Below are 23,104 nucleotides of genomic sequence, written 5' to 3'. Positions count from 1 at the left end.
GAGTACATCCGAATGCATCTATTTCGCCAATCTTTTTCGGGTAGAGCTAAGAAGTGTCTCAAGCAAGTGAGGCTAAATTCTCTCACAACATGGAGAGAGATAGTCAAGGAATTTATGAAGAGGTTCATTTTTGAGGAAAAGACCGCAAGAAGGAAGATTGCATCATTTGAACAAGAAACGGATGAGAGTCTTAGTGAAGCTTGGGAAAGATTCAAGGAGTTGGTACAAGCATGTCCTCACCATGAATACAATCAAAGCTTTCTCATGTGATTCTTCTATGATGGATTGGAACCCATGTCTAGAGCTAACTTGGATGCGGGGGCGGGTGGACAATTGATCAAGATCCCCTAAAACCAAGTTGAGGCAATGATCGAAGAAGTGGCGAAGAACTACTCTTGGGGTGGTAGAAGGAGGAGTGCACCGAAGAAAAGTGGGATGTGTGAATTAGAGAAGGTTGATCAATTGCAACATCAAATAGAGCTTTTGACCAAGGGGCTTGCAAAGTTGAACACAAGTGTTAATAGTGGGGCAAGCTCCTCTCAAGTCAATTACTTCTCATATCAAAATTGTGGTGGTACAAACCATGATACATCTTATTGTGGAGGCTTAAGCCCCGAACATGTTGCGGCTTAAAACACAAGGCAAGATGGATTTAGGGGAAGTGGTGGAGGAGTAGCTTGGAGACAACCACCACCCGGATTTGCACCTCAACCTCAACAATGGGGGCAACAAGCTCAACCATCATACAATTCCAACCCTCAATATCAAAACCCACCTCCACCTCAAAACCAAAACCCAAAGGGTAACTACCCAAGAAACAACCAATACAACAATCAAAACCAATACAACAATCAAAATCAAGGGTTTCAAAGGAGTCAAGATCAAGCACCTCAATCCAATTCCACACAAAACCAAATTCTCCAACAACTCCAAGTCACTCATCAACAAATGCAAGAAGTCAAAGCTCATAACAAGATGGTTGATTCACAATTAGCTCAATTGGCCGAGAGAGTACCTTTCAACTCACCTTCTACCTTACCCGGGCAACCACAACCTAACACCTCTCACAACTTGAAACCCGATTCTTGCAAGGCAATTACATTGAGATCGGGCACATCCTATGAAGGGCCTAAAGAGGGGGAAGAGGAAGAAAGTGTGAGGGTGGAAAAGAGATTTGAAGAAGACAAAGGCGTTGGGAAAGAAGAGAATGTAGAGAAGAAGAAGTACAATGATGAGAAAACAACCTCAATTCCTAGTGAGACTAGGAATCTAGATAAGCCGGTTCCTTTTCCCGAGAGGCTTGCAGAGAGAAAGTTGAATGATAAAGCAAAATTCCTTAGTGTAATGAAGAACTTACACATAAGTCTCCCTTTCATCGAGATTGTTACCCAAATGCCTTCCTACTCCAAATTTCTCAAGGATATCTTAACCAACAAGAGGAAACTCAATGATGAGCTCATTACCCTCCCTCATCAAGTTAGTGCACTCGTTCAACACAAGATGCCAAAGAAAGAGAAGGACCCGGAAAGCTTTACTTTACCGGTTAAGATCGGTAACATGGAACCTAGGGGTGCCTTGGCGGATTTAGGAGTGAGTGTTAGCTTAATTTCCTTCTCCATTGCACAAAAGCTCAATATTGAAATGATTCCCACAAGAAAAATAATTCAACTAGCCGACCGCTCGGTCAAACTTCCTTGTGGTGATCTTGAAGATGTTCCTATTCAAGTTGGGCATATCTATGTGCCATGTGATTTTGTAGTGATGGATATGGAGGAAGATGTTGATACTCCTTTGATCTTGGGTCATGAAGCTCTTAAAACCTTGGGGGCGGTCATCAATTGCAAGAACAACACCATTACATGTGAGGTGGCCGATGATAAGATTGTCTTTGAGTTCTCCAAGTTACTCAAGACCTCCATGGTTGAGAAATGCTACCGAGTCGATGTTGTTAATGAGGATTTAGATCGTTTGGGGAGGGTAGTGATGAGGCCACAAGATCAAATGATTGAAGCACTTACTTGCAAGGAAGAGTTTCAATCACAAGAGGCAAGAGAGTTCGTCATGGCTATGGAGGAAACCTCGAAGGTGGATGAGGTTAAACAAGAAGTGGAAATCGTGCTTGAACAAGTAGAGGAGAAATTGGAGGAGAGTTCCAAACCTCCTCCCAAAGTAGAACTCAAACCCCTTCCCCCTTCTTTGAAATATGCTTTTCTTGATAATGAAGGAAAATATCCTATTATCCTCAATGCTAGCCTTGATGGACTTCATTTGGAAAAATTGCTTGATGTTTTGAGAAAATATAAAGATGTGATAGGGTATAGCATTGATGATATCAAGGGTATTAGCCCTTCTTTGTGCATGCATCGTATTCATCTTGAAGATGATCAATCCACCTCCATTGACCCTCAAAGAAGGTTGAACCCCAACCTCCAAGAGGTTGTCAAGAAAGAGATTTTGAAACTACGTGAAGCGGGCATCATTTATGCTATCTCCGATAGCAAATGGATTAGCCCGGTTCATGTAGTTCCAAAAAAGGGTGGAATGACCATCATCAAAAATGAAGGAGGAGAGGAAATCTCCACCCGGACGGTGACTGGGTGGAGGATGTATATTGATTATAGGAGATTGAACAAAAATACATAGAAAGATCATTTTCCTCTCCCATTCATGGACCAAATGTTGGAAAGACTTTCTCACCATGCTTTCTTTTTATTCTTGGATGGGTACTTCGGGTTTTTCCAAATCCCTATCCATCCAAGCGATAAAGAGAAAGCTACTTTCACATGTCCATATGGAACATTTGCATACCCAAGAATGCCATTTGGGTTATGCAACGCTCCTTCAACTTTCCAACGATGCATGACTTCTATTTTCTCTGAGATGCTTGAAAAAGAAATTGAGGTATTCATGGATGATTTTAGTGTTGGTGGCTCGTCTTTTGACAATTGTCTTTATAATCTTGAAAAAGTTTTGAAAAGGTGTCAAGAGACGAGTTTAGTTTTGAATTAGGAAAAATACCACTTTATGGCTGAGGAGGGTATTGCCCTTGGCCATAAAGTTTCAAAGAATGGCATTGAGGTTGATCTGGCCAATGTTTCGGTGATTGCAAAGTTGCCCCATCCCCCCTCCATCACGGGGGTGAGAGCTTTTCTTGGGCATGCCGGTTTTTACCGGAGGTTCATTAAATATTTTTCATCAATCGCCAAACCTTTGACCGAATTACTCAAAAAAGATGTTGTTTTTAGCTTCAATGAGGCTTGCCTTAAGGCGTTTCATAAGCTCAAGGAAGCTCTCATTTCCTCTTCCGTTGTGCAAGCTCCGGATTGGAGCTTGCCTTTTGAGCTAATGTGCGATGCTAGTGACTTTGCAGTAGGTGTCGTGCTAGGGCAAAAGAAAGAAGGAAGATCATATGTCATCTACTATGCAAGTAGAACTCTTGATGAAGCTCAAAGTAACTACACTACAACGGAAAAGGAAATGTTAGCGATAGTGTTTGCATTTTACAAGTTTCGATCCTATCTTATTTTCTCTAAGGTGATTGTGTACACGGATCATATAGCGGTTTGATATCTCATGACCAAGAAGGAAGCAAAGCCACAACTTATCCGTTGGGTTTTCTCCCTCCAAGATTTTCACATGGAAATGAGGGACAAAAAGGGAGCGGAGAACTACGTGGCGGATTATTTGTCTAGGCTTCCTTTTGAGAACAAGGAGGATGTGCCAATCAATGAGGAAATGGGATTTGAAACTCTTATGCCTCTGGCTTTGGCATCTAGCCCATGGTATGCCGATATGGAAAATTTTCTTGCTTGTGGGGTTATTCCCCCGGATATCTCTTCTCAACAAAAGAAACGGTTTTTCAAGGAGGCGAAGAGGTACTTTTGGAATGACCCATACCTTTTCAAACAATGTGGAGATGGCCCTTTGTCGTAAGTGTGTGCCCGATCATGAGATTGAAGGAGTTCTTGAGCATTGCCACTCATTGCCATGTGGAGGTCATGGCTGAGTTGACAAGACAGTGACAAATATTTCTCAATCCCTCTTATGGTGGCCGACGATGCATAAGGATGCTCGCAAGTTTGTGTTGAGATGCGATAGGTGTAAAAGTAGTGGTGGCATAACCAAGAGAGATGAAATGCCTCAACAAAACATTTTGGAAGTCGAGCCTTTAATGTATGGGGTGTCGACTTTATGGGGCCTTTTGTTTCCTCTTGTGGGAATTTGTATATCTTAGCAGCGGTTGATTACGTGACTAAGTGGATTGAAGCCATACCTTCTCCTAACAATGATCACAAGGTTGTGCTCAAGCTTCTAAAGAAGATCATTTTTCCTCGATTTGGGGTTCCAAGGGTGTTAATTAGTGATGGAGGCTCCTATTTTGCCAAAAAGCAATTTAAAGCTCTTCTTAAGAGATATGAAGTTCATCACAAAGTTGGTCTTCCCTACCATCCTCAAAATCAAGGGCAAGTGGAGGTGTCGAATCGAGAAATCAAGAACCTCCTTGAAAGGATGGTAAACAAATCGAGGAAAGATTGGTCGCTCAAGCTCGATGACACGCTATGGGCTCTTAGGACGGCATACAAGACTCCAATAGGTACCACCCCTTATCGGTTAGTCTATGGGAAGCCTTGTCATTTTCCGGTGGAATTAGAACATAAATCTTGGTGGGCTATCAAGGAGCTAAACATGAATATGTCGTTAGCCGGTGAAAAGAGATTGCTCAAGCTCAATGAACATTAAGAGCTTAGATATGATGCATATGAAAACTCAAGGCTATATAAGGAGAAGACCAAGAAGTAGCACGACCAACATATAAGGAACAAAATCTTTAAGGTTGGAGACAAGGTGTTGCTTTTCAACTCAAGGCTTTGTTTGTTTCCCGGAAAAACTCAAGTCCAAATGGTCGGGGCCTTTTGTGATTTCAAAGACTACTCCCTATGGTTCTTTTGAGTTGGATGCGGGCGGTAGCAAATTTATGGTCAATGGTCATCGTTTGAAGTATTACTTTTGCAAGGAAGAACTTGGTCTCATTGAAAGCTTAAGGCTTGATCCTTTTTGGATCCCAAGCCTCCCCCTTGATGGATTTTTCTCATGGTCAAGCTAGTGACCTCATAAAGAAGCGCTTCTCGGGAGGCAACCCGAGTTCTTTACTCTTTTCATTTATATTCTCCCATTTTTGGTCGTTTTTGTTGATGGTCTATATCTTATGATTCTTTGGTTTTGTTGTAGGTACTTGGACCTTTGGGTGCTACATGTATGGTTAGGGATTTGAAGGCGTAATATCATGGTTTGGAAAGTCAAAATTGAGTTAAGAGTGGAGAAAAATTAAGAAAAATGATTGTCACATGTGAAAAGAAGAGCCGAGCCCGAGGAGAGCCCTCTCTAAGGGACCGCGGGCGCGGCTAGAGAAGGAGCGGCAAGGATGGCATTTAAACACCAAAGTTTGATTTTCCCGTAGATGCCCAGCCGCGCCCCAGGAGAAGGCACGGCTCGGGGTCCCGCGGGAACGGCCCATAGGGCCATGGGCGCGGCCATCAGACCGCAGGCGCGGCTGTCGGGGTCGTCCCCGATTAAATCAGCCTCCAAGCTGCATTTTTGTCCCCTTTTATTCTCACATTTCACCTTCTTTCACACTTTCTCTCTCTAAAAACCCCAAACACTCATCCCTAACCTCCTAAAACCATCAAATTCCTCCATTTTTCATCTCAAAATTCTCAAAACCTCCTCTATTAACATCAAATTCACCATTGATTTGCAATTTCCATCATCAAGGTTCAAAAATTTCAAGGGTTCACCATTGTTGAAGCAAGTGGAGTTCTTATTCTTTGGGGCTAGTAGGAGTTGATTGTGGTCTTCATAGTTGGTATAATTTTCTCCTCTCTAGTTTTATTGAATTTTTGAGCAAGTTTTGGATGATTTTCATGGTTAATTCTTGTGATTTTTGCTTGTGTTATTTTATTCTTGAATTGGTGATTTTGTTGTTATCATTGGTTTAATCTTGGTTGATTGTTGTTGTTAGTTGATTATTTGGAAATTCTTGTGGAAATTTTTGGTTAAATTGTGTTGTTTGGAGTTGAGATATATTTGGATTATTGAGGCTTGTGTTGTGTGATTTGTGGGTGGATTTGCGGGATTGAATTTGGAGTTGTGAGTTTTAATTGTTTGATATGTGAAAATGGTGCTTAGATTGGGTTCTAAGAAGAGGAAGAGTGGAAAGGAACCTGAAGGTTCATCTTCCCAAACACCTCAAACCAAGGAACAACAACCTCCACCACCTTTACCCCCAACCAAATTCACCAATCGGAACTGTTTGGGGTATTTTTACCCTTGACAAGTGGACCAATGAGGAGGTGCCACGTGTCAGAGGCTGGCAGGTCACCCTTGACCAATCCCCAGCTGACACGTGGCCTCTCCAGATACTCCCTTAGAGTTGCGGCCTTCAAGGGCCCAATTCCCCAAAAATCCGCTATTTGGCGGCGCAGCCCATCAGTCTTAGGGTAAAATAACCTAGGAAGGGGCACTTTTCCCAAGGACCCTATAAATAGGGAGATATTCCCCCAAAATGGGGGACATTCAGAAATTTACTATCATTTATTACATCCTACTCTCTCTCTCATCAGAGAACACCTGAGCTTGGAATCCAAGCAGATCCCCACCTAAATTTCTGCACTTTTTATTCTCCTTCAAGTTACTAACTTGAGCGTTAGAGGCGGAGCACCTCCCACCCGGTGTCTCCGTTGTTTTTGCAGGTACAGAGTCAGCAGGACCAGTCTTCGAGTTGTAACTCTCCCAAGGGACAAAAACACCCAAAACAGGAACCACAAAGCCAACTTTGATAACCTCCAATCAAGAAAAATCCATCCCTCTAAACACTACCATCAACCCACCACCACAAGATTGGGAATCCATGACGATTGTTGGTTTTTCTTCAACAATCTTAGGCTAAACTTCTTTGTTACAAAATCCTATACCACATACCGTGAGACCACATTGGAGTTCTTAGCCTCATTCGAAGCCCATGCCACGGGGAACAACAACATTTCAATCTCCTTTCAACAAAAAAAAACCATGTCCCTTCGAAAGTTTAATAAATACCTCGACCTAAACCCCGATGCCAACATTTTACTCCCCGAGTATGAGAAACTTTCCGGCTACAACCCCTTTCTTTAGTGGAAAAGCATCTCCCGGAAGGATAAATTTGATGCTAAGTGGTCATTGGCTAGTGAGATCATGCACCCGGCTATAAGGTTGCACCACCGTATCCTTGGGTACATGGTTTTCGACAAGCAAGATTTGGGGAAGATTACATTGGAAGAAATCCGTGTTCTATGGCTTGCATCTCAGCCGGAATATGGTCACAGGGTTAATTTGGGATACATCTTCTCCGAATGCATTAAAGATATTGTTTCGGGAACAAAGACAGGGAGAAACATTGTGGGGCTATGGTGACCCGATTAGCGGAGAAATTGGGCCATGAAGAAAAATTGCGCTCGTGCACCATAGTTGGGAAAAGCGACGGGAGCGACATTTGGTTTGATGAAAAGCAACTCAAAACAATGCAATTCATCAAGGGGACCAACATCGCCAGCATTAGGAACCTACTTGTATCTCGTAAACATCATTGTTTTCTCCCAAAGCCGGAGTTCACTTCCCGTACAAGAGAAGGGGTTGTTCACCCATGGTGGGTGAGGAAAGACTCGAGGGTCCTTCCTAATGATTTGGGGGTGGATTTAGGCGAGATGAATGAGATGGATGAGGTCATGGAGATACCTGTTGAGGGTGTAGAGGAGGATGAAGTGGTAGAAGTTCAACAACAACAATAACAACAACAAAAAGATGGAGGAAGAAGAAGAAGACAACAACAACAACAACCCGACTTTAAACAAGAGATGGCGGCAATGAGAGCGCAAATGGAGAGCATGCAGCTTTGCATGCAAGGTATGTTCGCCTCTTGTATACACCTAAAAATGTCTCCCCAAAACCAAACCTGATGATGAACAATCTTTCATCGCCATTATTGGTGGGGTTCAATATTTAATCCCGAGAGTGATTAAAAAATCGTATTTGATTGAAAATCAGTTTTAATAATCCATGGATCAGTCTTGATGTTTAGTCAAAGCATAATTGTTTTTTAATTTTGGCCCAAACCTTTTTATTTTATTTATTTTACTTTATTTTATTAGTTTAGCCCAATTAATAAATAATAAATTAGAAATGGCCCAAAATTATCAATCGACACTTAAAAAGGCTGAACGAAATTAGGGCAAAAATGAATTTAAATGGAAAAATGGACGCAAAGTTTCCCGTGTCACGGCAAAAAGCACCGCGTCACGGGGCTCAATGCCGCGCCACGGTGTGCGTTCCCGTGACACCGTGCCAGTGCTGTGACACGGGGCATCTCCATGTCCTTTTCGCGTAAACCCTTCACGTGTTTTATCTCCCGTAACCTAATTATTTCCCGCGTCACTCTGTTTTCCACCGTGTCACGGGAGTTTGCCCCGTTTGACGGTGTCTGGCATCGTGTCACGGTGTCCTTTGCCGTGTCGCGGTGTTATTTTTTAGGGTTTTTATCTTTTTAGGGTTCCGTGTGTTCCCTCTACTCATTTTCCCTATAAATACCCCCTTATTTCTGATGTACGGGGCATGAATTAATTCTCTTTTTCTCTCTTCTATGCTCTAGCCTAAACACTAGCCTACCTTTCTTCTTTCAAAATTCCCTCTTCAAGCACTCCAAGGAGTCCATACTTTACTCGAGGATCTGTCCTTAAACCAAGGCGTGAAAGGTAGAACTGTTTGAGGGTTTGGCCCCAAATCAACTCTATTTAATTTAATTTAATTATTGTTTGATTAATTTTCTTTAAGTTACTAACTTGTTTATTTTTTTTATAGTTGCAAGAAAATAGAATCAAAGTAAGAATCATGTTCCTTCTATTTTTATTATTTTTTTAACGATTTTATATTGTTGGATTTATTGTAAATTGCTTCCAATATTAATGCTTATTATTTATTTATTGATCACCATATTTCATGTTAAAGGGAATATGTAATTGAAAATCACGCCTAATAAGATAATTTGGACAACCGGTTTAGGTTCCTTTTTAATCTTGTTATTAATTCTAGTGATCGCTAATATTTTAGAATTATATGTTGCATTAATATTCAACCAATTTAGTATAATAATAGTTTGGAGCAAATTGAATCTTTGTTTGTATGCCTTTGAGATCGCAGGAATACTTTTCACTATAAGAATCGAGTAGAGGCCAATACAGGCGAATATGACTCCATGACTCACTTCGTACCATCATCCCCGATCCTCCTTTCGTGGTTCCGAACCATATGGAGTTAGTAATCTCATGGATTATGAATGGGGTGTAACCTTCACGGGTCAATCGTTGTTGTCTTCGTTGTCCCTTATTCGTGGTTGCCTTAAATGATCCGTGAACGGTTTACAAGTTCCTTAAAAACTTGTTGGCGGCTCCCTACTTTATTTGTCCCTAATCGCATTATGTCAATTCCCACTTCCTATGAGTGCCAAGCATATTCACAACATGCTTTAACGTATGCGCACTTCGAGCGACGCCTACAACTTGGCGACTCCACTGGGGAGGATTCTTGGTATTTATCGATTTGAGTGATCAGTATTTAATTAAGATGAGTGGATGAGACTTGAAAGATTCTTGAAAAATGTTCATGTGATTAATTTGGCATTTTTGCATAAGCATACACGTTTTAACGTCGCATTTAGGTCTGTCCCGTACGAAAAATTGAATAACTTGATTGCAAATGAAGGAAAACAGGGCACCAGTCAGATTTTCTGACTGCCGCGCCATGGCAGATACTGCCGTGTCACGGTGCCGTACACTGTCACACGGTGTACAACACCGTGACACGGCGCACTCTGCCGTGTCACGGCAGTCCTTAAATCAGTCCAGTGGCTTATTTTCTCTTCTCACAGTCAACTTCCTTCAGTTTTTCTGAAAAAAACGTGTGTGTTATACATACGTCTTAACCCCGGGGAATTTAAGCTCTATCAACCCAAAAACGCTCATGGCAATAAGGGTTCATCCGAGTTATTAAATCCACCCAAACCATGGAGTCGAGTTCGATTTCATCACGAACTCGCGGAGCCGCCCATTGGCATACACCCTCAAGGGAGGCTGCCTTGCTAATGCGTCCAAACTCTTAACCATGGTACCCTTTTGACACCCAAAGCTTGACCAATAGTTGAACATAGATCTTGACCTTAGGTTGCGAAATCTTTTTACATCATCGTGACTAAATGTTATGTGGTTTATTTGGTGCTGACCCACATGTGTTTGCTCATTTTGTTTCACCTATGACCGAGGGTTTTTATTTCCACATAGTAATTAGTACGGACTTAAAATTGATTAAAACTTGGAAATTAGGCCTGGAATTGTGCACTACGTCACGACAGACCTGCCGCGCCACGGTGTATAATGCCGTGACACGGTGCAATGTCCCGTCTGACGGTGCACTGTACCGTGTCACGACGGTCCGCACTGTGACACGGTGCCAGGAGGTTTGTACAGTCAGTCTTTTTTTTTGGTCTTTGTGTGTGCTTATGTTATTCGTATGTTTGGTTTGATGTCATGTCTGGCGGTACGGTCATAACACGTGTCCATAGCCTCACTTAATCACTCACATGTCGTGTCAAGTTCACACACTTTTCCTTTAGTCGTACACCATTTTATGACCGTACTTTAGGATGGTCTTGTGTCGTTTTTTTTTCGTTTTTTTTTCCGGAGTAAGTCGATGGTATCCTCCCATACATTTTTTTAGAAAATAAAGAAAATTTCGATAAAATAATAAAAAAAAATTAAATTTTTTTTCCTTTCCGGATGGGTCAAGGTTAAAGGTGTGTTTGTTTATATGTCACAGCACTTGGTCAAGAAGTAGGGGTAGATTGTTACGGTTCGAGTCAATACCTCAACAACCTCTTATACCAAAGAGGCGTACAGGGAAACTACCACAATCATCTCCACAAAGTCCGTCTCCAGTCTACTTTCAACCAATGGCTACTAAGGAGGATATTGAGAACATCAACAGGACCATTGAGATGTTTTCTAACATGATGCAAACACTCACCACCAGAGTCAAAATGGTAGAACAAGACAATCGAAACAATGTCACTACCGCTGCAATGGACAAGATCAAAGAACAGATGAGTAAGATCTCTGAAGAGTTCACCTATGTGAAGCAACCTGTCACCTCTTCGTCCATAAGGGACAAACTTCCTGAAAAGTTTTCCACTGCTGACATTCCCAAGTTCAAGCCTACCGATAATCCGCTCTTCCACTTGAAGGCTTTTTCTGCGACCATGGCTCTTAAGGGATTAGATGTGACACTCTTCCCTACTGTATTCCCTCTTTCCCAGGAGCATGCTTGTCAACAGTGGTTCTACTCTCTGGAATCCAAACATGTTGCGACTTGGGAGGATGTTACCGAAAGCTTTATGAACCATTACAAATGTAACATCCAAGCCAAGACTTCTGAACGTGAACTCTCTATTCTCAAACAGAAGGAGAATGAAGGCTTCACTACTTATCTAAGCAGATGGAGAGAAACAGCTGCACTCTTGGTGGATCCTCCAAAGGAGAAAGAGATGTTTTGCCTATTTATTACAAATCTGACTCATAAGTACAAGCAGCACTTGAAGTTTCTACCCTTGAATTCCTTCGAAGCTGTGTACGATATTGGGATCAATATCGAAGATGAACTGATGTAGACTGCTGGTAGCAACAATAATAACAACAACACTTGGAAAAACAAGAAGAACGACACTCCTTCTTCTTCGTCTTCCAAGCCCAATAATGCTACCAACAATGTCAATGTCAATGACGTGCTAGCTCTTAGTGCCCCCCCTCAAAAATTCCAAAGGCAAAGGAGGGTTTACACGCCTTTGGGGATGACCTACGATGCTGCTTTTGATCGCTTGCATAGTCAAGGACTGATTATGCCAATTGGACCTTTTCCAGAACCTCGACCAGAGAACAAAACTGCTAGTTATGACCCCAATGCTTATTGCAAGTTTCATCAAGGCGAAGAACATACTACTGAGAAGTGTTGGAGGTTGAAGGATGCGATCCAAGACCTGATTGGTGCTAATCAACTTCCTGTCCCTCCAGGGGGCAAGAAGCCCAATATTCAAACAGGTCCCCTTTCTGATGCTTTGGCCATCATGGGAGATGAAGTCTCCTTTGATCCGTCAATACTCATTCAACCTGTGAATAAACCTTTACCGGAAATTGTATTCGTTTCAAACTATGACGAAGTGAACGGAATTTGGGATAGTGATGATGAAGACGTCTATCTCAAAGATATGTCCTGTTCGTCTCTTGGCACTAGTGAAGATGTTTGGGGAGACCTTGAGGTCAAGGTTCTCACCAGGAATGGACGGTTGCAACAGCCTAGTCCACCTCCACCTCCACCGCAATCACAACCAATAGTTGATGCCATCGACCCTGTGAACAACGATGTGATCAAACAATTACAAAAGACTAAGGTGGAAATGAACGTATGGAAGCTTTTGGCCACCTCTCACGAGCATCGAAAGGCTGTAATGAATGCTCTGGTGAAAATAGGAGTTGATAATGATATGACTCCTCAAGGACTGGTCAACTTTCTCACTACTGAATTGTCGAGTACTAGTAATCTGATTTCCTTCTCCGACAAAGATCTGCCCCTGGAAGGGGACCAGCATAACAAGGCCTTACACCTCACTGTGGTGTGTAGGCAGATGAATGTTCCTATGAGCCTAGTTGATAATGTCTCTCCAATCAATGTATGCCCACTCCGCACTGCAAAGAAGTTGGGCATAAAAGATGAAGAATTGATCCCCTCTACTCAAGGGATTCGTGCTTATGATAATACTCGTCGTCAAGCCGTGGGTACTATTATGCTAAATATAACTACTGGAGCCATTGAACGTCGCACCAAGTTTCAGGTGGTGGATATTAAGGCTTCTTTCAATCTGCTGTTAGGTCGTCCTTGGCTTCATGAGCTAAGGGCGATCCCATCGTCGTTGCACCAAAAAGTGAAAGCTATAGTTGGAGGGGTCCCAATTACCATTGATGCCTCCCCCATGCGCATTCAAGTTATTGATACGGCGTCCATGTCGAACATGACGAGGAAGATGAAGATCTCTGGGGGTTTTCGTTGGATGATGTTCTCATGACCGAAGAAGAGGAGAAGTGTCACCTCGACTTTGATCCTTATTCAAACACCAATGTTAATGCCATTATGAAGAAGCAAGGGCATTTCCCTGGAATGACCCTCGGACTCAAAAAGAAAATGGCTGAACTTGGGGGCCATCCTGGTGCACCTAAGAAGGATACCTTTAGCTTGGGATTCAAGCCAACAAAAGAAAATATGAAACAAGCTCTCCTGAAAATGAAGGCTCGCAATAATGCTCGAACCATGAAGACGAAAATGGCCATGGACCCATACCCCTTCACTCTCAACGGCCAGTACATCAAAGAAGGGGAAAACTTCCCATGCTATGAATTCCCTGAGCCTTTCGTCCACAATGGGAAGCTTGAGCCAGGTTTCGAGATGTTCCTTGATTAGTCGACGAAGGCGATGAGTTCTTCACAACTAAGCAACCAGCCAGTCCAAGCTCTGATGATATGAACATTAATCTTCTTTTGGACTAGAAATGAATGAAACCAAGCCTGTTTGCAATGACGATTCTGAGCTCATTCAAGTCGTCATATCAAGCAAAGATTTTGACCCCTCTGAGTTAATCGTCCCGGCTAATGATATGTCAAAGGGATGGCGTAAGACGGTGAAGATCACTACGCCAAGTGGAGAGAAGTTGGAAGTGACCACTGGCGAAGGTCCTATGTTTGATGAATCTGAATCGTCTGGGTCCGAGTTCGAGTCTGAGTCTGTAGACGAGTCTTTAGGATCCGAGGTCGACCCCCTTTTTGTCATAGAATCTAATGTAGTTCCCCTTAATGCCGAGTCTTTAGAATTGTTACCGTGTCACGGCAGTTTTCACCGTGGCACGATGAAATTTCCAGCACAAATAAATACAGCACACATTCACCGCGTCACGGTATTTCCCGGTGTGATGCGGCAGATTTTTCCGTGGCACGACAAACGCCGGACTTTGCAAATTCTGTTATTGTTTTACGAATATTTGTTCGACGATCGTTATTATTCTTCCATTGCGTCCGACTTCTTGACTCGTATAATAATAAAATAATTATAAAAAAATGTGTTATTATAATGGCATCATGCGCCTTATTTAAAAAATTAAAAATTTAAATCATATAAGCAAAGCAATATTGATCCAATCCTTCTTCACTTTAGGAACCTCCTCTTTTTCAACTAGGTTGGCCTTCACCATTAATGTGTCTTTTGTAGCCCGAACCGTCACACCTCTAGTTGAACTCTCACCCCTTTCACCTTTCTTAGAATTCTTCGATTGCTTTTCTCTATAAACCATCTTTTCCTTACCATTTCCTTTCACATAATTTTTCTTTTTAGGCATTATAGGAGTCTTAAACTCTATTCCTTGTGTTCTCGGACCTAGATGATCTTTAAGAGGCGCCTTCTTACTTCCAAGACGTCCCTTCACATCAAAGTTTCGTGATCCGACTCGATCCCTACTACTTCTAGGATTCAACCATGCCTTGTATGCACTAGATAGGGGAGGAGGAGCTTGGTTACTCGCAGAAACGGTCCACAAAGGTCTTCCAACCCAATAAGTCTCGTACTTGCGAACATTACTTTCATGCAACGATACCTCACGAGGACTATCGTTATAGCGTGGAACTACTTGTTCAAGTCCATATTGTCGCATCAATCGAGAAGGACAATAAAAAGTCAACTTCGAAATACTAGGAACACGACAATACGGAGTATCATTCGTGCCAACCATCTTAATAAGCCTCCACCAAGGCACCACCCACCGAATGGAAAATTCTCTCTTTGCAAAGAAGACCTTCCAATCTTCATATGACATGTTTGCAGAGTAATTCTTCTTCTTACGGACCAGATCATTGAGACCATATTTTTCAATATCGTCGGGGGCTTCAAAAAGTTCAAAACGCTCCATCAACCAAATCTAAAAAAAAAAAATCAGTTCAAGGGGCAGAAAACCACCGTGACACGGCAGAATGCACCGTGTCACGGCAGACAAACCACCGTGACATGGCAGAACGCACCGTGTCACGGCAGACAAACACCGTGACACGGTGCCTTCTATGTGTCACGAGGGCTAATTGGAGCGCGTTTTTACCTGCAATAGTACTAGAGAGCCCTTCCTAATGGCTTTCCGGTCAGCTTTTGCTTCGTCAAGGCCACACAAAGTTTCTCCAAGGCAAGTAGGCATAGAAGATCTCCCGGATTCAACATGTTTCAGCACAGACGCTAAACAAGCATGTCCTACCCTACCGTTTGCAAATAAAAGCTTGCTAAACATGCAAAAAATATAAGCCCTTCTACGGTATACATGATAAGACTCAGAGACAGGACGATTGAAGTACAAGTTTGCAATCTTTTCTAAATCTACTTCATTACCACACACAATTTTATTTAAATCTGGATCTGTCGGATTCAGATGGCGTTCAAAGTCTTGGTAATAATACTCACGTAGGGTAGGCATTGCAACGAGATTTCTGGCAGGAAAACCAAAGATGGCACCAAATTCCTCCGGCAGGGGACAAATTTCATCATAATCAAATTTGAAACAATGAGTTTCTGGAATCCAATAATCTAAAGCTGCCCTAAGAAAATCAGGTTCAATTGCTACATGCCTTAAGGCTAATAAGCCTCTGACATGAAACAATTCTAGCTCTCTTTTGTCAGCATTGGTCAAAGAATAAGACCAGTCCACAATGTATTATCAAAATTCCGAGACATTATTATTGAAATATGAAATTCTAATTATTTTATGTTTTGTAATTGTGCATATCACGATAAACTTGGTCCTATTTTATAGTCAAAACGCTCGGAAACACTCAAAATCTATCGTTCTATGCGCGCAGACTACATCGCTGCTGAACACGTGCACCGTGACACGGGAAATCCTACCGTGTCATAGGACTTTGTGCCGCGTCAGGGCATATTTTTCCGTGACACGGTATTTACTGCCGTGTCACGGTGCCCACGCGTTTTCATATTTTTATCCTTTACCCATTTTTATCCGGATTTTTATTGTTTTTCCTTCATTGTTTATCTTCCAATCTTATTTTTCGAGAGTTTTATTCCTAATAATATTCTCCCTTTTTGTTTTATTTTTATTTTTATTTTGCCTTTTGGGGAGGTTGTAAAACTTGTCCCATTTTCTTCTGTTTATTGTTGTTTTGGGAAGTTGTAAAACTTATCCCATTTTTATTTTTATTTCCTTTTATTTTGGGGAGGTTGTAAACTTGTCCCATTTTTCTTTTTATTTTATTTTATTTTTGGGGAAATTGTAAAATTTACCCCATTTTTATTTTCTTTTGGAGAAATTGTAAAACTTGTCCCGGCAATTACAAAATTTGTTCCATTTTTCTCTTTATTTTCATTTTTCTTTTGGGGAAGGTCGGTACCCTCCACTTATAATTTTTGTTCGCGTCATTAATAAGTACACAATCACACACTAATACGAACACTAATAAAGGCATAAACTGTGAATAAAATATACAAAGTGAGTCATGATGCATAAATAGTGTCAAGTGTCATCAATCAAAGTACATAATAAAAACCCTCGTTTAAAACTCTCCAGAACCAGAAGAGCTTGGATCAGTGTCATCTCGAGCCTGCGAATACAGAAATGGCGGACCAAAGAGTCCCTCCTTCGTCCGAGTACGAGGAGTAGTATCCCTACTAGTTCCCATAGCTCTAGTAGAAGACAAACTCAAAGCAGGACCTGTCCAGTTGGTAAATGGTGTAAGCTGACTCCAAGAGGTTGGAAGCGTCAGTGGAGGCATCGTCCCAGACAATGGAACTGAAAATAGGCCCTGCACCGGTGGAGGAAATTCCCCAGACAATGGAACTGAGTATAAACCCTGGTCCATAGGAGTAATGACTGGCCTGAACTCAGGCTGCTAAGGCTGGGAAGATGAAGGCCGCTGCCACTGATCCTAAAAGTGCTGGAATTCCTGAGAAGAATGAGGCTGCTGCCACTAAGCCTCTTGAAACGGCTGAGAAGGCCGAGGCTGCTGCTGAAACTGAGAATGCTGACGAACCTCAGGAGATCGTCTGCAGCGACTAGGCTCCCCCTCGTCCGAGTCTCTGTGCCTCGAGCGCGAGTGAGACCTCCGCCGTTCCTAAAAGACACAAGATGAAAAGATGTCAATAGTGCAAGATAGAACAAATGGCAAATATGGGAAAACAGGTGAATATACCTCAAGAACATCGCCAGAACCGCCCCGACAACTCGCACCACATCGAAGCCTGATGATGCAGTACTTCAAAGCATCAACCAACTTCATAAATCCCATCATGTCCGAGTGCGTAGGCTAAGAACAAAGAAAAATTAGTAACAAGCGGTATTAAAAAGGGTGAATAACGTGTCAAAAAGCTTACCGGCTCAAACACATCGGGTAGAGACTCCTGTGCTTGTCTAAAACCCTTAGGCACATCAGCAATATGATCCTCAGTAAACCGATCGGTCCCGGGTGACGGATAGATTGAGGCGGGACCTCAATCTTCCCCCTATGACGAGCAGTCGTCTGAAAATACGATCGAATAATCAGGTTATTCGACGGTTTAAACAGAGACTAGCAACAAAATTCTCAAGAGAAATCATACCTCGGGAAGACGGGGCGAAGGAGCCAACGAAGGAAGTAAATCCTGTGAATAATCGCCCCCCATACGCACAAGCTCCTGCCAAGGAAATGTGTAGCGCTCCCCCTGTTCATCAACGCCCCAAGAAAATGCGAGTCGAGCATCGACTCCGGTGGAGGCAAAGGCACCACAAAGCGGCGGCGCTGTGCTGACAAACAATGCGCTCCCCAAGATACTAAACAAAGCGTGCAGTACCAACAAAAACAGTACGGCACGGTGAAAGCTCACATGCCTTGGGAAGATCAGTCATCCCAGCCCAAGGCCGATACTGGATCTCAACAGCAACCTGAAAACCATAAAAAGTTACAATGAATGCCGAAAAATAACACCAAGGTAGAGAATAACATGCTACAAAATCAATTCTTACACCAACAGAAGAGGTGCCTCGGTGCAGCAGCCCGCGCAGCGTAGATACGGACACCACTCGTGACTCGCCTCGGTCACGCCAGCTGACTCCGATAGGGAAATAATGGGCCGCTCCGCGACGCCGTCGAGGGGCCAATCCCGGAAAGTACTCATAGAACCACAACTGCAATGAAAATTAATCTCTAAGCACGTGAGTTAAACATGTTAAAGCAAAACAGAAAGAAGAAAGATCGTCACCTCTACAACTCTCCATAAGCCATAGACAGTGACAGGGGCCTGGTCATTCAGCTGCTTACAGCCATAACGTAGCAACGAGAGTAGATCGACATATCCAAGGCTGGCCCAACTATAGGATCCTATCTCGCCGATTCTGACTAAAGAAGGGAGGTAGCAAATGAGCGCGCGTGAACTCCTATCAGGAGAAAGGGTCACGGAAATGAGAATCAAAACAAAGATCCGCACTCGCTGCTCGGGTGTCGTCTCAGCCATGTCAAAGCCATGGGCAAGAACAGAAGCCAACTCTGATCGCCCACTCTTAGGACCACCTCGAAGCAACGGCTGAGTCTTGATATGCTGAACGACTGGACCTAACAAATCTGCTACCTCAGCCGCCCCCCAAGTGAGGTCAGGAATCTGTCGTATGGCCCGCTCATTAAAGCGTAAGCCGCTGATCATGCTAAAATCCAGAGGGGTCACTGTCATCTCCCCCCAAGCAAAGTGAAAGGTGTTGGTAGTATCCTAAAAATACTCCAACAACGCACGAACAACTGTCGAGCCACAACCCCGGGGGCTGCGAAATCCTACGACTGCTGAATAGAAATCTCCTTAACCAACAGACTCCCACAAGGCGTTAGTGACAGGATCCCTCGTGATAATCCCGTATAGCCGGGGAATCAAATTTCCAGCTCCGGATCCATGATGGCGAAGCATGCCATCGACTATGCCGGCAAGTGGACGGTGAGAAACGTGATTCTCACGACAGAAAACCAACTCGTCTGGTGTCCATGGAGGTGGAATCCACCTACCCCTACTCGAAGAAGGGCGAGGCTCGGTCTCTAGGGCATCGTCATCCATGCCCTCAGGAACTGTGGGAGTGTCCTCCCGAAAAGCCTGACGTCGGCCACGAGTAAAAAGATCGCGATCCCGTTGTCTAGGCATGTTATTACAAAAATAAAAATCTAAATGCTTAGCATCATTTCCTAAGTTATTTAGTTATTTATTCAAAAGTGTCTTAATAGCTACCTCAAGTTGCATTTTCTATTAATACGCAAAATTTTTACCTCAAGGCTAAAAATTGGCAAAATGTTAGAATTATTTCTCCATGACGAACTAATACTTCAGTCCTCCTAATCGCATGATACTATGTTCTCCATGACAACATAATATATACACAAAACAGAGCTGCGCAAAAACAATAGATCGGCACATCATGGCATATTTTACAAGATCTACAACCAGTATATCACCATTTCAAATACAAAGAAATAACATGAACAACAAGAACACCATTTCACACAAGTAGTACCAAAAAAATGGTGATTTACTCAATTCTTCACCAAATCACACAAACTTGGTCTCAAATTGCTCACAAACACACATACATTCATATACAAGTTAGTCCATAGCAAGAATTTTGACATAGAAGCTCAAAATAAAAAACTCCCAATTTGATTTTCTTAGGGTTTTATGCAAAGAAGACATTCTACAACAATATTTGAGACAAAAAAAAAACAAAGGAAACTTAAATGGATTCTTGTAAAAAATTCGAAAATCAGGAAAATAGAAAAAAATTGGAGCGAATTTGGTGTGGAATTGAGCTCCAAAAGCCCGAAAAATCGCAGAACTTATGCGGTGCAACCACCGCGGCACGGTTGTTCAACACCGTGGCATGGTAAATCTCCCGGTGTCACAGTGAGCTTTTGACGGCAGCAGTGAACTTCTGACAGCAGCAGCGGCAGAAAAACGACAAAACAAATTGCTGTGTAGCGAGAACTGACGCCGTGACACGGTGCTGCACTCCGCGTGCCTGTGCTAAAAGCCGTGACACGGTGGTGTTCCCGCGCGCCGGTGCTAAACTCCGTGGCATGGTGATCGGAGAAATTAAAAATAAAAAAGGGAGAAGAGAGAACAGAAAGAGACTGAGAATGAAAATGGCGAAAAAAAAACCAAGAAAATGGGAAAGCAACAGCTCGAATTTAAAGTCAAAAGGTAACTATTACACGGCTCTGTTCCCGTGCCACGAATCCCATTACCATGTAACGGTAATTCTGCGTGTGGCACGGGGCGCGTTGAATATTTCAGCAAAAGGAACATCCCGCGACACGGGATTCCTCACCGTCTGACGGGGTCAAACACCGTGCCGCGGGAATTGTCCACGTGGCACGGTGCTTAGTTGTGCACCCTGCATACATTTTAAACCTCATAGCGAATATTCTTGCATTTTTTATGGCTTTTGAACGATTTTCCGCAACTTTTCGACAGTTATTTTCTCACCATAATTATGCGAAAAATTCTAATTCGTATTTAAAAGGTTCCAAAATTACCGATTTACCCCTAACAAGCATTAGGGTTACATTTTCGACACTTTAAACACCTAATACAGTCGGATAGTCGACTTGAAGGTAAATCATCTGCGGCCCACATTCGGGGATAATCAAACCATCATACACTTGCAAATTTCAGCGATTATATCAGTAGTCAGTTTTCCTCAAGCATGGAAAGCGTTATCGGTGGATTTTTCTTCAAGTACAGAAAAATCGACAAGTCGGCTTTCCTCAAGCATGGAAAGCGTTATCGGTGGATTTTTCTTCAAGTATAGAAAACCGCCAAATTGGCTTTCCTCAAGCATGGAAAGTATTATTCGGTTGATTTCTTCAAGCATAGAAAGACGACAAAATCATATGCCGACTTTCCTCAGGCATGGAAGGTATCGTCCGGTAGGTTTCTTCAGGCTTAGAAAGCTACCAAGTTCATCAGTCGACTTTCCTCAGGCATGGAAAGTATCTCTACAAAACGTCATCCGATGGATTCCTTCAAGCATAGGAAGCTACCAAACTCATTTGTCACCGATACACTGGTTTCAGATAAGCATTCTATCCCTTTACTCTGTTATCTGTAGAATTAATATTTTTCTCCAGGTATCGGCGTATACAGAGTGATTTAGGATCGAAGAACGTCTTAAATCATTCTCCGTCCCAATCGACTACTTTGACTATCGTTTTTAAAACCGACGTTTCTACAAACTCAGTCAAAGTGGGGGCTTCTGTAGACACCTAAAAATGTCTCCCCAAAACCAAACCCGATGATGAACAATCTTTCACCGCCATTATTGGTCGGGTTTAGTATTTAATCCCGAGAGTGCTTAAAAAATTGTATTTGATTGAAAATCAATTTTAATAATCCATGGATCAGTCTTGATGTTTAGTCAAAGCATAATTTGTTTTTTAATTTTGGCCCAAACCTTTTTATTTTATTTATTTTCCTTAATTTTATTATTTTAGCCCAATTAAAAAATAATAAATCAGAAATGGCCCAAAATTATCAATCGGCACTTAAAAAGGCTGAACGAAATTAGGGCAAAAATGAATTTAAACGGAAAAATGGACGCACAGTTTCCTGCGTCACGGCAAAAAGCACTGAGTCACGGGGCTCAATGCCGTGCCACGGTGTGCGTTCCCGTGACACGGTGCCAGTGCTGTGACACGGGGCATCTCCATGTCCTTTCTGCGTAAACCCTTCACGCGTTTTATCTCCCGTAACCTAATTATTTCCCGCGTCACTCTGTTTTCCACCGTGTCACGGGAGTTTGCCCCGTCTGACGGTGTCTGGCACCGTGTCACGGTGTCCTCTGCCGTGTCGCGATGTTATTTTTTAGGGTTTTGATCTTTTTAGGGTTCCGTGTGTTCCCTCTACTCATTTTCCGTATAAATACCCCCTCTTTTTAGGGTGAGACCTTTCATTTTCTCTCTTTTATTTTCTCTTGTGTGCATAGTTTAGGTTAGATTAGGATTGAGTTGATTGTTCGAGGTTGTATGAATTTGATTCTACGGAATCTGGTGATCGTTGGTATGATATCGAACGATCTTTGTTTGTCGATTGGGAATTAAATATCTACTTGCCTCCTATTCTTTTATGCTCTTTCCTTTTTGTAAAAAAAAAATGATTTTATTGTTTCAAGACAAACAATGAAAACCGTAGTTGTTTCATTTTCATTTTGAGCATAATAAAAGGTAACTTATGTGATTGAATGTCTTTCTTACTAAGTGTTAAAAGTTTGCATGCTTCAGGATTGCCATTGGTTGACTTTAGGATAGGTTCATGCTAAGGTAGCGGGTCTAGAATTCGTAAGGCCCATCGAACCCAATTTCACTTGTTTGTGGTAAGAAGGTGTTGCTCTCATTAGGGGATTTGGAGCCCTAGAGGTAGTTTTTGTAACCCGATGTGAGTTTCATTGTTCAAGCCTCCAACATTTCTTTGTATGAGCGGCGTAGGATCCTTACCAAAGCATGTTTGAATCTAGAAAATTGCATCTAACTCCCAAGATCGCGACCGAACTAACTTAGGGATGATAAAGAACATTCTTTCATTCGGTGACTATTTTGTTTTCTAGGTTTAGATTTCATCTTATTGCATTTTTGGTTGCATTTGCCCCCTTTGCTTCCCATGTTGAGCCTTTTTCCTCCTTGATTTTAGCACATTATAAGCCCATGGCCTTTTATTTTACTTTCACCCTTAGGAACGTGAAATTCAAGCCTCGAAAGCTTATACGTGTTTTGATTGGAAATGTGGAGGATAGTGGTTCTTAATGGAAAGTGAGATTGTGAGGTTGTGAATATTTTTTCAATAAAAGCAAGTGCAAATCTTAGAAAAAAGTCGTCCTTAGTTATAAAAGGCAAGGACTTTGGAATAAAGTTAAAAAAAAAAATTGAAAAGTTTGGAA

At 42.3% G+C, this 23,104-nt stretch overlaps 1 non-coding gene across 1 annotated transcript; it reads right to left on the bottom strand.

The window, feature by feature from the left end:
- Positions 1-140: 140 nt before the first annotated feature.
- LOC145573363 (small nucleolar RNA R71) lies at positions 141-248 on the bottom strand. Its single transcript, XR_014097408.1, has one exon. It is a non-coding gene; the product is annotated as a small nucleolar RNA R71 (small nucleolar RNA).
- Positions 249-23,104: the final 22,856 nt, after the last annotated feature.

The sequence above is a fragment of the Chenopodium album genome, chromosome 12 (assembly GCF_948465745.1).
Source record: "Chenopodium album chromosome 12, dcCheAlbu1.1, whole genome shotgun sequence".
Lineage (NCBI taxonomy): Eukaryota > Viridiplantae > Streptophyta > Magnoliopsida > Caryophyllales > Amaranthaceae > Chenopodium > Chenopodium album.
Note: the sequence above shows the minus strand (reverse complement) of the source record. Positions and strands in the feature narration are given on the sequence as shown.